The following is an 11,408-nucleotide window of genomic DNA, read 5'->3' as shown; positions in this document are numbered from 1 at the left end:
GCCTGAAGTAAATCTTTTAAAAATGTGTATGCATGCATTTGAAAGGTAAAGTGGCTTAGGGAAGCAGAGGCAGAGATATTCCATATGCTGTTTCTCTCCCAAAATATGTACAATAGCCAGGACTGCACCAGGTCAAAGCAAGCAATCAGGTATCCCTTGTGGGTGGCAGAAACCCAAATACTTGAACTGTCATCTTCAGGCTCCCAACTACATTAAACAGCAAGCTGTATTGGAAGTGGAAGAGCCAGGACACAAACTGGCACTCTCTTATGGAATGCAGACATTCCAAGTAGTCACTTACCTCCATGGCCCCAACACATGTGGCACCTAGATTCTTTATCTAAAGTTAATCTTTATTGATTTACAAATGGAATATGTTAATGCTGCATTTGTATTTAAGAGAAACAAAGGAGAGAGAGAGAGAGAGAGAAATGTGTGCTAGGGCTGGGCCACGCTGAAGCTAGAAACCAAGAATTCTAGCCAAGTCTGTCTCGTGGGTGGCAGCGCAGGCATTTGTTCCAGCATTACTTTCCCCAGAGGTGCGCATTAGCAAGAAGCTAGAGTATAAGCAGAGGCAGGGATTAATCCCAGGCACTTCTCCAGAATGTGGTTGTGCCAAGTGAAAGCTTAACCTGTTGCACAGCAATACCTGCTCGGTTATAAATTCTTTAGCAGAGACATGCTCATGAAAACAGTTCATGAAAAATAATTCCAGAACTTTTTATTTGAGTAAGCTGGAATAGGGAATGGCAGCAGAAATACAGATTATGGGTCCAGTTGTGATTTGGCACAGTGAAAAACAGTACAGAATGAAATGGTGAAAGCCTGACAAAACAGTGCATTCACAGCAAAATTTTGTGGGGTTTTTTTTTTTTTCTGATTTTTAAAATTTTAGCTCATAAATATAAAGGAAAGCATGATATTTGTCTTTCTGTGCCTGGTTTATTTCAATCAACCTGTTATGCACATTTAAAATTGGGATGAAGCAGAGGTCTATTCTTTACATTTTTATATTTTAGAATTCTGTATCTTGGAAGAAAAATTGTAGAAAGTAAGCATGCTCTTTTAATTTAAAAATTATTTATTCAAAAGGCAGAGTTATAAAGTTAAGACACCTGGAGCAGGGAGAGAAAGAGATAGAGAGAGAGAGAGACAATCTCTATTTCGTTTACCCAGATGACCAGAATGGCCAGGGCTGGCCCTGGCTAAATCAGGCGCCTAGGATTGCACCCAGGCCTGCCATGAGGATGGCAGGGGCCCAAGCCCTTGGGTCGTCTATTGCTTTCCAGAGCTAATTAGCAGCATGAAGCTGGCTTGAAAATGAATCAGCCTGGGAGACAACATGATGGCCGATCGCAGAAGCTGGTGTAGCTGGTACACAGAGCTTTGGAACAGGATCCAGTGAAAGAGAATTGCCAGGAGAGGAGATCAAGGCTCCCTGGAATCCACTGGAGGGAGGTGGGTGCCAGGCAGACAAGAAGAGCTGCTGAAAACATTCAGGATTGCAGCCAGCAACATAGAAGGGTGAACACAGACCAGTTATAGGAAGGCATCCCAGGCCACAGACAAAAGCCTGACGAGTTTCAAACCAGTACAGGGAGAGGCAAAGGAACCCATAGAGCAAAACCTGAGGAGAAACCCACAGGCACCTGATCGGGCACCCCCGCCAATTCAACAAAGAGGTCACGCCATTGGACCATATGAGAGAGGAACACACAGAGCTAGAACTGAGTCTGCCAACACCTGAAAGGTCTGTGACCTAAACCCCCTGGAGAGATACCAGGACCACGTAAGAGGGAGGCACAGGATACCTGGGCATCAGAGTCTAGACCCATATGCCAAATAGGAGAGTGCAAATTTCTGGCCACACAAACCTCTAGCTGTTGGCACATGCCAGCCTGGTCCACCGCTTGCCCTGATCCTCACGCCCCATCTGCCAACTTAAAGAATACAGGTCAGAGAGGAGCCCTTCCAAAGAGGTGCACAGCAGGTGTCCCTGTGCCTCAGCAGCATCCCTGACCCCAGACAGGCACCCCAGAGAACTCCAGCAAAATATCAGAGACTGAAGGCTCAAGGGGCACGCACATTACCAACAGGAAAAAGAAAGCCTACAGAGCTGGAAGACCATGGCGAAGAGCAACAAAGAAAGAGGAAACAACATAAAAAAGAGGAAGTTTCCCTCAAAAACGAACAAAAGATCATATCAATCTTAGAGCTGCTGGATGAAGATACTGAGGATCTCCCAGACAGTAAATACAAAAAAAAAAAATAATAAATCATAAAACTCTTCAGAGACAATGAGAAATGATGGCAAGAACTCAAGGAATTTAAGGAATAAATCACCACAAAGATAGAATCTATAAACAGGTCCACTGAAATACTTCAGTTAAAGAACACAATAGAAAGCCACAACAGAATGAATGCTGCAGAAGGAAGAATATCAGAATTGGAAAACAACCAATTTGAGAACACACGATTAATTAGAAATATGGAAGAGAATCTGAATAAAGTCAAGAAATATATCCAAGAAATGAATGACACCATAAAAAAAAAAAATCGAATGTTAGAATTATAGGATTTCCTGAAGTAGAAAGAAAGAATTTCAGGAGGTATTCAATGAAATTATAAAAGACAACTTTCCAAACATTGGGAACATAAGGGGAAGCCAATGCCACCAAGCAGACCAAGGGCTTTCCCAAGCCTAAGTGGGCTTGGCCTACCAGATCTCCCACTGCTAGGGCTCCCAGACCATCTACCACCACCTAAACCTGATTATATTTCTTTTGCTGGTATACTTCCTGCAATCTTTTCTGTAAGAAATAATAATTTAAGAAGTAGCTTTGCTAAGTTGAATATGATATTAGGTATTTACAATATGTGTAAAACTAATTTTTTTCAATATCTCAACATGGCAATTTATTTTTTTATTTTTTTAAAGATTTATTTATTTTCATTACAAAGTCAGATATACAGATACTACACTTGATCTTAGCCAAAAGGCCGAGAAGCAATAAAGTCAGATATACAGAGAGGAGGAGAGACAGAGAGGAAGATCTTCTGTCCACTGATTCACTCCCCAAGTGAGCGCAACGGCCGGTGCTATGCCGATCTGAAGCCGGGAACCAGGAACCTCTTCCAGGTCTCCCACACAGGTGCAGGGTCCCAAAGCCTTGGGCCGTCCTCGACTGCTTTCCCAGGCCACAAGCAGGGAGCTGGATGGGAAGTGGAGCTGCCGGGATTAGAACCGGCGAACATGGCAATTTTAAAAAGGATTTATTTTATTTTTATTGCAAAGTCAGATATACAGAAAGGAAGGGAGACAGAGAGGAAGATCTTCCATCCATCAATTCATTCCCCAAGTGACCACAACAGCTGGAACTGAGCCAATCTGAAGCCAGGAGTCAGGAGCCTCTTCCAGGTCTCCCAAGCGTGCAGAGTCTCAAGGCTATGGCCCGTCCTCATCCTCGACTGCTTTCCCAGGCCACAAATAGGGAGCTGTATTGGAAATGGGACTGCCAGGATTAGAAGTGGTGCCCATATGGGATCCCAGCGCATTCAAGGTGAGAAACTTAGCCACTAAGCTGCTACGCCAGCCCCTCACATTGGAATTTTTAATAAAGTGTTTTATTTGTTCTATTTATTTGAAACCTGGAGAGGCACACACACACACACACACACACACACACATATACACACAGAAAGACACAAACGTCCAATCCACTTTTTTATTCCTCAAATGCCTACAGCAGCTATGGTAGGGTCAGACTACAGAAGCCAGTAACTCAATCTTATTTTCCACGTGAGTGGCAGGGAGCCATCATGGACTGCTTCCCAGAGTCTATGAGTAATACTCTGTAATAAGGTGGGATTGAAAACAGAGGCAGGCTAAAACCATGCACTCTGATATGGAATGCCGGTATCCCAAGCTGTATATTAGTAGACATGAAAACATCCCTGATGCCCATCAAAAGAGGAATGGATAAAGAAACTGTGATACATCTACTCCATGGAATACTACTCAGTCATTAAAAAGAATTAAACGTACCATTTGCAATAAAATGGTTCATGAAGGACCATCCATTGTAATGCTAGAGAGGATTTCAATGGGGCAGGGGTGAACTTGGGGTGGGGGACTGGAAATCCCAGAGCCTATGGAATTGTATCATAAAACAATAATAAAAATAAATAAATACATCAAAAAATTAATTCTACCACTTGCAACAACATGATCCCAGCTGGAAACCATCATGTTCAGTGAAATAAACCTGATCCAAAGGGACAAATACCCTATGTTCTCTCTGATATAAGGCAACCTTCGTTCAAAATACAAAACAAATAGATATGTAGGTGACCAAGTATATACATATATTCTCACAGATGAACTGTATAATGGAGACTAGCATACTGAGAAGTGAAGATATATTGTAGTATGCAATTGTATTCCTGAATAAAAGGACTCCCAAGAAAGCTGATAAATACATTTTGACAATCTGACACTAGACTTTCTACCATTGTCTATACTTACAATGCCATAATGCACTTAAATAGCAGATATTGGACTTGTGACTGTTGCTGTAATAATATAGAGGAACATAGTGAGCTGGGAGAAAAGGAGAAGGAGGAAGGATAAGTATAGAAGGGAATCCCTATACCTACAAAACCACACTATGGAAAATAACAACAATACAAATACAAAAAAAAAAACTGCCAAAGTCTAATCCTCTTCATTTTCATTTTTATGTCAATTAATTAGTCAATAATTCACTGTTTATGGAAGTCACAATCAATTGAACAATATCTACCTTAAAATATGAATCTGACTCTAAATTAGGTAGTTTTCATTAAATACATATTATCACTATTTGAAATGTTTATAAAACTTTTATCCTTACACATAATAAATGACACCCAAATTCTTAAAACAAAGTGAGTGAACAATAAAAATTAGCTATAACATGGTCAGACTTCTATTGTTTTTCTAAAAAGAAAACATTTTTTATTTTTTCTTTGGGTTTTCTCAGCATGAAATAGTAGAGAAGTGTACTGAAGTCTTACAATTGTTTATTTACCCACTGGAGCACAGCTGTAGTGCTCATCCTCTATAATGGAAACTGAAGTAGTTCTAGAACCTAGTGTTGCTATATAGGCTGTTAAAAGATAGTGTCTTAGTGCTAAAGATAATGAAAAAGTAATTGTCATTTCAATCATTAACATTAGCATTTCACCCAAATAAGATCACTTTAATCTACAAAAGCAATGAACAGACATATATTTTTCTATTGAAAATATCAATATTTACCTTTCAAAGGTGTCCTTATCTTACTTAATGTGCTTTATATTTTTTAGAATAGGTATTACCTATTCACTCTTTTTCTCTTAGGAATAGAGTCTCAATCATTTAATCACCAGGGAATTCAAGATAAGCCATTTTGGCTTTCAGGCAGTTATTACAAAATCCAGATCTCAATTTACTTTCAAAAACCAGAGTTATATCAGCAAGGACTTAATGAATAGTATTAAGGCTCTATAAATACAAGATTATAGAACTTACATGTTGAATATCTATTATATATAATGCTTAGGAGGGTAAGTATTTCAGATTTTAGATAATTCTGAGTGTTTGAATATTTGCACATGCATAATGAATTGTATTAGGGATTAGATGAATCTAAACATGAAATTTAATTTTTAATATTTATTTTAATTTTTGCTTATTATAGCTTTTTATTTATGTAAAGTGAACAAATTTCACAACACAGAGTTAGCATCAGAGTAATAATTCTCACGCTATGCTTCCTGCTGCCTGCTGAGGAATTTTTAATTTTCAAAAAGATAAACGTATTTATTTTAAAGGCTTGTTAAATAGACGGGAGGATTGCAAATCTGTGCAAGTCTCTGAGTGGGATGGGAAGGGATGGGGTGGAGTAGAGTGGGAATGAAAGTGAGGGAAAAGACCTTGCCCTCTCTTCTGTGACTGCAGGGGGTGTTTGTGGGGAGGAAATGGGAAAGTTGTTGTACCTCCACTTGCTGCCAGATCAGGTCAACGCGACTGGCTTTGTCCCCAGGACCCTGATGGGAGGAGGACGACTGGCCTGATGGTGTTACTTGAGTAGTCTTGATTGTTCTGAGATGCTGTTGACTTCATTGCACAAGGTATGAGATACCACTTCTCATACCTGCTGGCTATCTATGTCTGTTTCAGTATGTCCATAGGCTTGGTGGAGAATTTGTCCTGTAACATTGTTCAACTTCCAAATTTTTGGTGAGGCATTCAACGTTTTTTTGTTGAGTCAGAGAAACTGGCTATCCTGTCTTTTGTGTGCATTCTGCTGAGTTGTCTCTCATTACCCTCAGTCAGCAATGGGGACAGCTTAGTACCACAACATGGGCTCCAAAGCCAGACCAGACGTTCATGTGATGTACTCTGAGGTTGGGGATCAGGTGGAGCGGACCATTTTGGGAAGACTCCTAAGAGCCCCTTGTTTAGTTGGTCCCCATATCTGGTTCTCACATGTGCCAATGGGTGCTGCAGCCTGGCCTATCCATAACTGCCCTCGGTCTCAGGCTTGCCATGGGCCTGCAGGTTTTGTGGATTGGTCAGAATGACACACCCCCTCCCAAGAACCCCAACCAGGTTAACTGGCAGATCTAGCCTGTGCATGTGCCATCAGGTACTGGAACCTGACACAGCCCACTGTCATATCCAGTTCCTGGGTTCTGCAGCCTATTTAGGGAGTACCCTGTGGACCCCTTACAGGTGTGAACCCCCAAATCCGCCTTCACATGAGCTTGTGGTTGCTGCAGCCTAGCCCAGCCAAGCTCCATTCAGCCCCAGCTTTCATGTGCACCAGCAGGTGCTGCAGCCTAGTCAGGGAGACTCCTGAAAACTTCTATCAGGCCTACCCCAAGACTCAGCTTTTTATCCAGTTTTTACAATGTTATGTTTTCATTTCACTTCCCAATCATGGGCTCAGTGTAGCCATCCATTCCAACTAGGAAAAATAACTTTATGCATCAGAATTATTAAAAAGGTTGCAAACGCTAATCAAATAATAGGATGTCCATCTGACTTTAAGTACACTTTTTGTGCTCTCTGTGTTAGTAATTACAGATCAGGGAAAACATGGTGTTATTTCACTAAGAATAACATTTATTTATTTATTTATTTATTTATTTCACTAAGATTTATTTCACTAAGAATAACATTTCCAATTGCAACTATTTATATGCTGAAATCAAGATTTTCTTTTTTTTTTTTTTTACAAAGTTTAGTATTTCATTGTGTATATATGCACCATTTTCTTTATCTAGTTATCAGTTGATGGGCATCTGGGTTGATTTCATATCTTAGCAATTGTGAGTTGAGCTGCTATTAACTGGGGGCACAAATATTCTCTGATAGACTGATTTCATTTTATTTGGATATATTTCCAGGTTTGGGATGGCTGGGTTACATGATAGATCTGTTTTCAAACATCTCAGGAGTCTCCATACTGTCTTCCATAATGGTTGCCCTAGTTTATATTCCCACCAATAGTAGCTGACTCAAATATTTACTTCTTATGCAGTTCCATACAATGTTTCCATAGATGTATATACCACATAATACTAAATCAGGATAAACACATCTGTCAAAATTTCACATTTATTATGAAAAAGATAAAAAAACTTTTCTTCTAATTTTTCTAAGAAAAATATGTGCACAATATCATCATCTATATCCCCTTACTGTGCAATACAAATCAGAATTTCTTACTTCTATGTAACTGTCATAGTACCCATTGGTCCACTTTTCTGTAGACCTCTCTCCTTGACTTCCACTGCATGTGGATCACTATTGTACTTTTAACTTCTATGAGATAAACTCTTCTAGAATCTTCATATAAATTACATCATGTCATTCTTACCTTTCTGTGTTTCGCTTGTTTCGTTTAAGAAAGTGACTTTCAGTTATATCCATGTGAATGACAAAGTTTCATTCTTTATGTGGCCAAATAATATTCCACTGTGTATATACTGCCCATTATATATATTCAGTCATCAATAAATGGACATTTACACTGTTTCTGTATCTTGTCTCCTGTGAATATGCTGTTATGGTATATGAATGCAGCAATTTATTTGGCATACTGGTTTCATTTACTTTAAATATATATTGGGGAGTGAGGTTGCTGGATCCCATTTACAAAGTATTTTATCTGAGTAGTTCTATCTTTAGTTTTTTTTTTTATCCTCCCTTCAATTTACCACATTGGGAGTAATTACATTCCCACCAACAGGGTAAACATGAAGCTCATGTTTCATTCACATCTAATACAAATAAACTGAATATAATTTTATACACATTTTTAATAATTTTGTGCATTAACCAAAGTTTATAAACATTAAACTATCAAAAGCAAAGGTGTCACTATTAGTCATGTACACAATCTGTTTATTTGGCATCACCATCATTCCTGAGTTTGAATATGTTACCAATATGGCACATGTTCCTTATTCCATTACAATTTCACAGTAAAGAGTAACAATACATGACACTGAGTGTGTGGGTTGCTTGTGGTACAGCAGATTAAACCATAATTTGTGTTTATCTTTATTCCAAATTGGAAGGCTGGTTTGCATCCCAGCTATTTCACTTCCGATCCAGTCTTATGTTAATGCATCCTGGGAGGCAGTAGAAAATGACTCAAGTGCTTGGGCCCCTGCCATCCACAAGAGAGACACAGATGGAGTCTTGTGGCTTTAGTCTAGCCCAGTTCTTGGCTCTTTCAGGCATTTGGTGAGTGAAACTCACAATGAAACTCACAATGAAAATGAAAAAAAAAAAAAAGAAAGAAAGAAAAATGTGTTCAAACTAAGAAGTACAGTATTATTAGCAGAATATCTGTATCAGTTGTTAAACAACAGGAACAACAGTGATTTTCAGTGTCTGACAACACTTTTTTGATTGAAAGATTGCTGTACACTACATTTTAGTTTTTAGTTGAGTCCAAAGACACAAAGCAGTTAAGAGGCCCGTGTCCCTCTATGGATGAAAAGGTCTTCTGTTGGGTGACTTTTAGGGATGTTTTCTCCAGGGATGGGCCCTGGGTCTGGTGGTTTGGGATGCTAGCATCCCTTATCAGAGTTCAAGTTCAGGATGTGTTCCTGATCCCAATTTCCTGGTATTGCACACCCAGGTTGTCAGAACATGATGGCTTAAATAGTCGGATTCTTGCTACCTATATAGGAGATCTGATTTTGACTTCCATTCTATTTTTATTGGTGTAATCTTAGTTGTTGTGGACATTTAGAATGTAAACTATGGATGGGAGATCTCTCGCTCGCTCGCTCGCTCTCTTTCTTTCTCGAGTAAAATAAACAAGTCACTTAAAAACTCTTTCCTCCACAATCATCTGCTTGTTAGCAATGCTTTTAGGTCAGTTAAATCTCTCTTTGATTTTTTTGTAATGTAAACAATGCCATCTGCATCATTTTTTTCATAATCTCAATTCAAAAGCATTTTGCCTATTTTGTTTTCAGTCAAGAAATAAATTGAAGGCTCATTAACAAAATTAAACATTTCTTTGACATTTACTTCTTATAACTTTTTGATGGACTAGGAAGACACGCATTTTGCACATGTAAGGAGGTCAATGTCATTCTTTCTGAGTGACATCAGAAATCTCTCAGTTCATAAACATAACTTGCCGGAGACCAGCTTCAGCTGAGAGCTTGCAAAGGATGCGTGGATCGGCGAGACTATAAGAGGAAAAGATAAGACACGGACCACTATGGCATGATGCTCATAATGGACAACTCAGAAAAGCTGCCTTCTTTATACACAAATTATCACAAGCTTTTCCACAATATCCAATTGTTTCATTTTTACATCATGGTTAAGAGAATACAAAAAACAATCCTAAGGAAAACATTTTCAACGATCATTACTCATTGAAACCTGCAGTCACCTGGCTGAAGCCAGGAACTCCACGATTGGCCGTGCATGTGGTTACATAGTGACAAATGATTTACTTATACTTAAAATCAATTTTTACTAAACACAAACAAGTATTGCTTAGAATACTAAGAGTACAGAATTAAAAGATCATAAAAGAATCTTATAAAAGCATATAACATAGATTCTTTGCTAAATCTTATAATCAAGTCATGCATTAATTACCATCACCTTCACCTAGTGCTGATTCAATTGTTTTTTGTTCTTTTGTTAAAGGGCAGTGAAAGGGATCAAGGCAGCTCAGCCGATCTACAAACAGAGGGCTTTTACAAGAAACTTCCTTTTATCTTTATAAACTGTTTTCTTTCCCTAAACATAAGTGCCAATATAAGATAGAGATTTTAAGCCATTTTGGGGGGGTTCACATTTGTTTCCCTTTAGAAGATGCCCCATATACTTTTGCCTTCTGTGGTGAGAAACTAGAATGCATCATATCATGTGTTATAACAGTTCGAGGTGCATGGTAAACAAACTCTTTGTACCTCCATGATTGCCATCAGTTCCAAGCCATTTCTTAAGGAAAACATTACTTTTACTAGGGCAAATTCCAGGACAAAAGTGGACACATAACAGGATATTTGGAGACATAGTGGGCTCAATTGTACTATTGTATACTTTTAGCTGTGTTTCATAGCCTTACATCGCTAAAGATGTTTTTATTATAACATGATTGATCAATTTGAGGTGTCATACCAGTTACAGGAATCACTTCACATTAGCAGAAAAACAACACTCTCAGGAGAATTCTATGAAACATCAGAGAGGTGATTGAGTGTCCATACAATGGGGTGAGGCAGCAATGAGGTGACCAGAGACATTTTGCCAGGCCTTGCCACTCAGCCAGAAACTCCTCGTAGCCTTGCTAACCGAGGAGCGGTGCTCATCACTCACTCATGCCATCCGACCCAACTGCATGGCTCCCCACAATAACTGAAGATAGTTTCAGGTTAGAGTTTGTACCACATACACATAACTTTGTCTTCAGTCACAATATTCTAAATGTTGACAATAACATATGTGGCATGTTTCATGCTAACTTCCTTTTGGTAAAGCTCCCATATCTACACCTCTTTTTATTCCTGCTTCCATGCTATTTAATAAATTGCACATTTATTCTTCATTAATCTAAGAATAGCCTGATTATGTGGTCACATTTCAGGGAAAGTATATGACATAAGCATTGTTGTTAACTACAATTTCATCTGGAGGATCAGCAGAACAGTTGTCAAGGAATAATGAAATCTTAGTCATTATGCAAATTAACTTTTTTGCAGTTAGCATGAGTCACTGATACAAAATGTTTATGAAGCTAACCAGAAAAGATGTCACTAGTGATTCATGCCTTTTTGCTAGAATAATAATAAACTGGTAAGGAATCCACTTCCTTAAAACAACAAAAGCATAAGATTTT

General features: G+C 38.7%; 1 pseudogene; it reads right to left on the bottom strand.

Moving 5' to 3' along the window:
• Positions 1-2,922: 2,922 nt before the first annotated feature.
• Positions 2,923-3,012, bottom strand: LOC131478670 (U2 spliceosomal RNA; annotated as a pseudogene).
• Between the last annotated feature and the right edge of the window lie 8,396 nt (positions 3,013-11,408).

The sequence above is a fragment of the Ochotona princeps genome, chromosome X (assembly GCF_030435755.1).
Source record: "Ochotona princeps isolate mOchPri1 chromosome X, mOchPri1.hap1, whole genome shotgun sequence".
Classification (NCBI taxonomy): domain Eukaryota; kingdom Metazoa; phylum Chordata; class Mammalia; order Lagomorpha; family Ochotonidae; genus Ochotona; species Ochotona princeps.
This window is presented reverse-complemented; position numbering and strand designations above follow the sequence as displayed.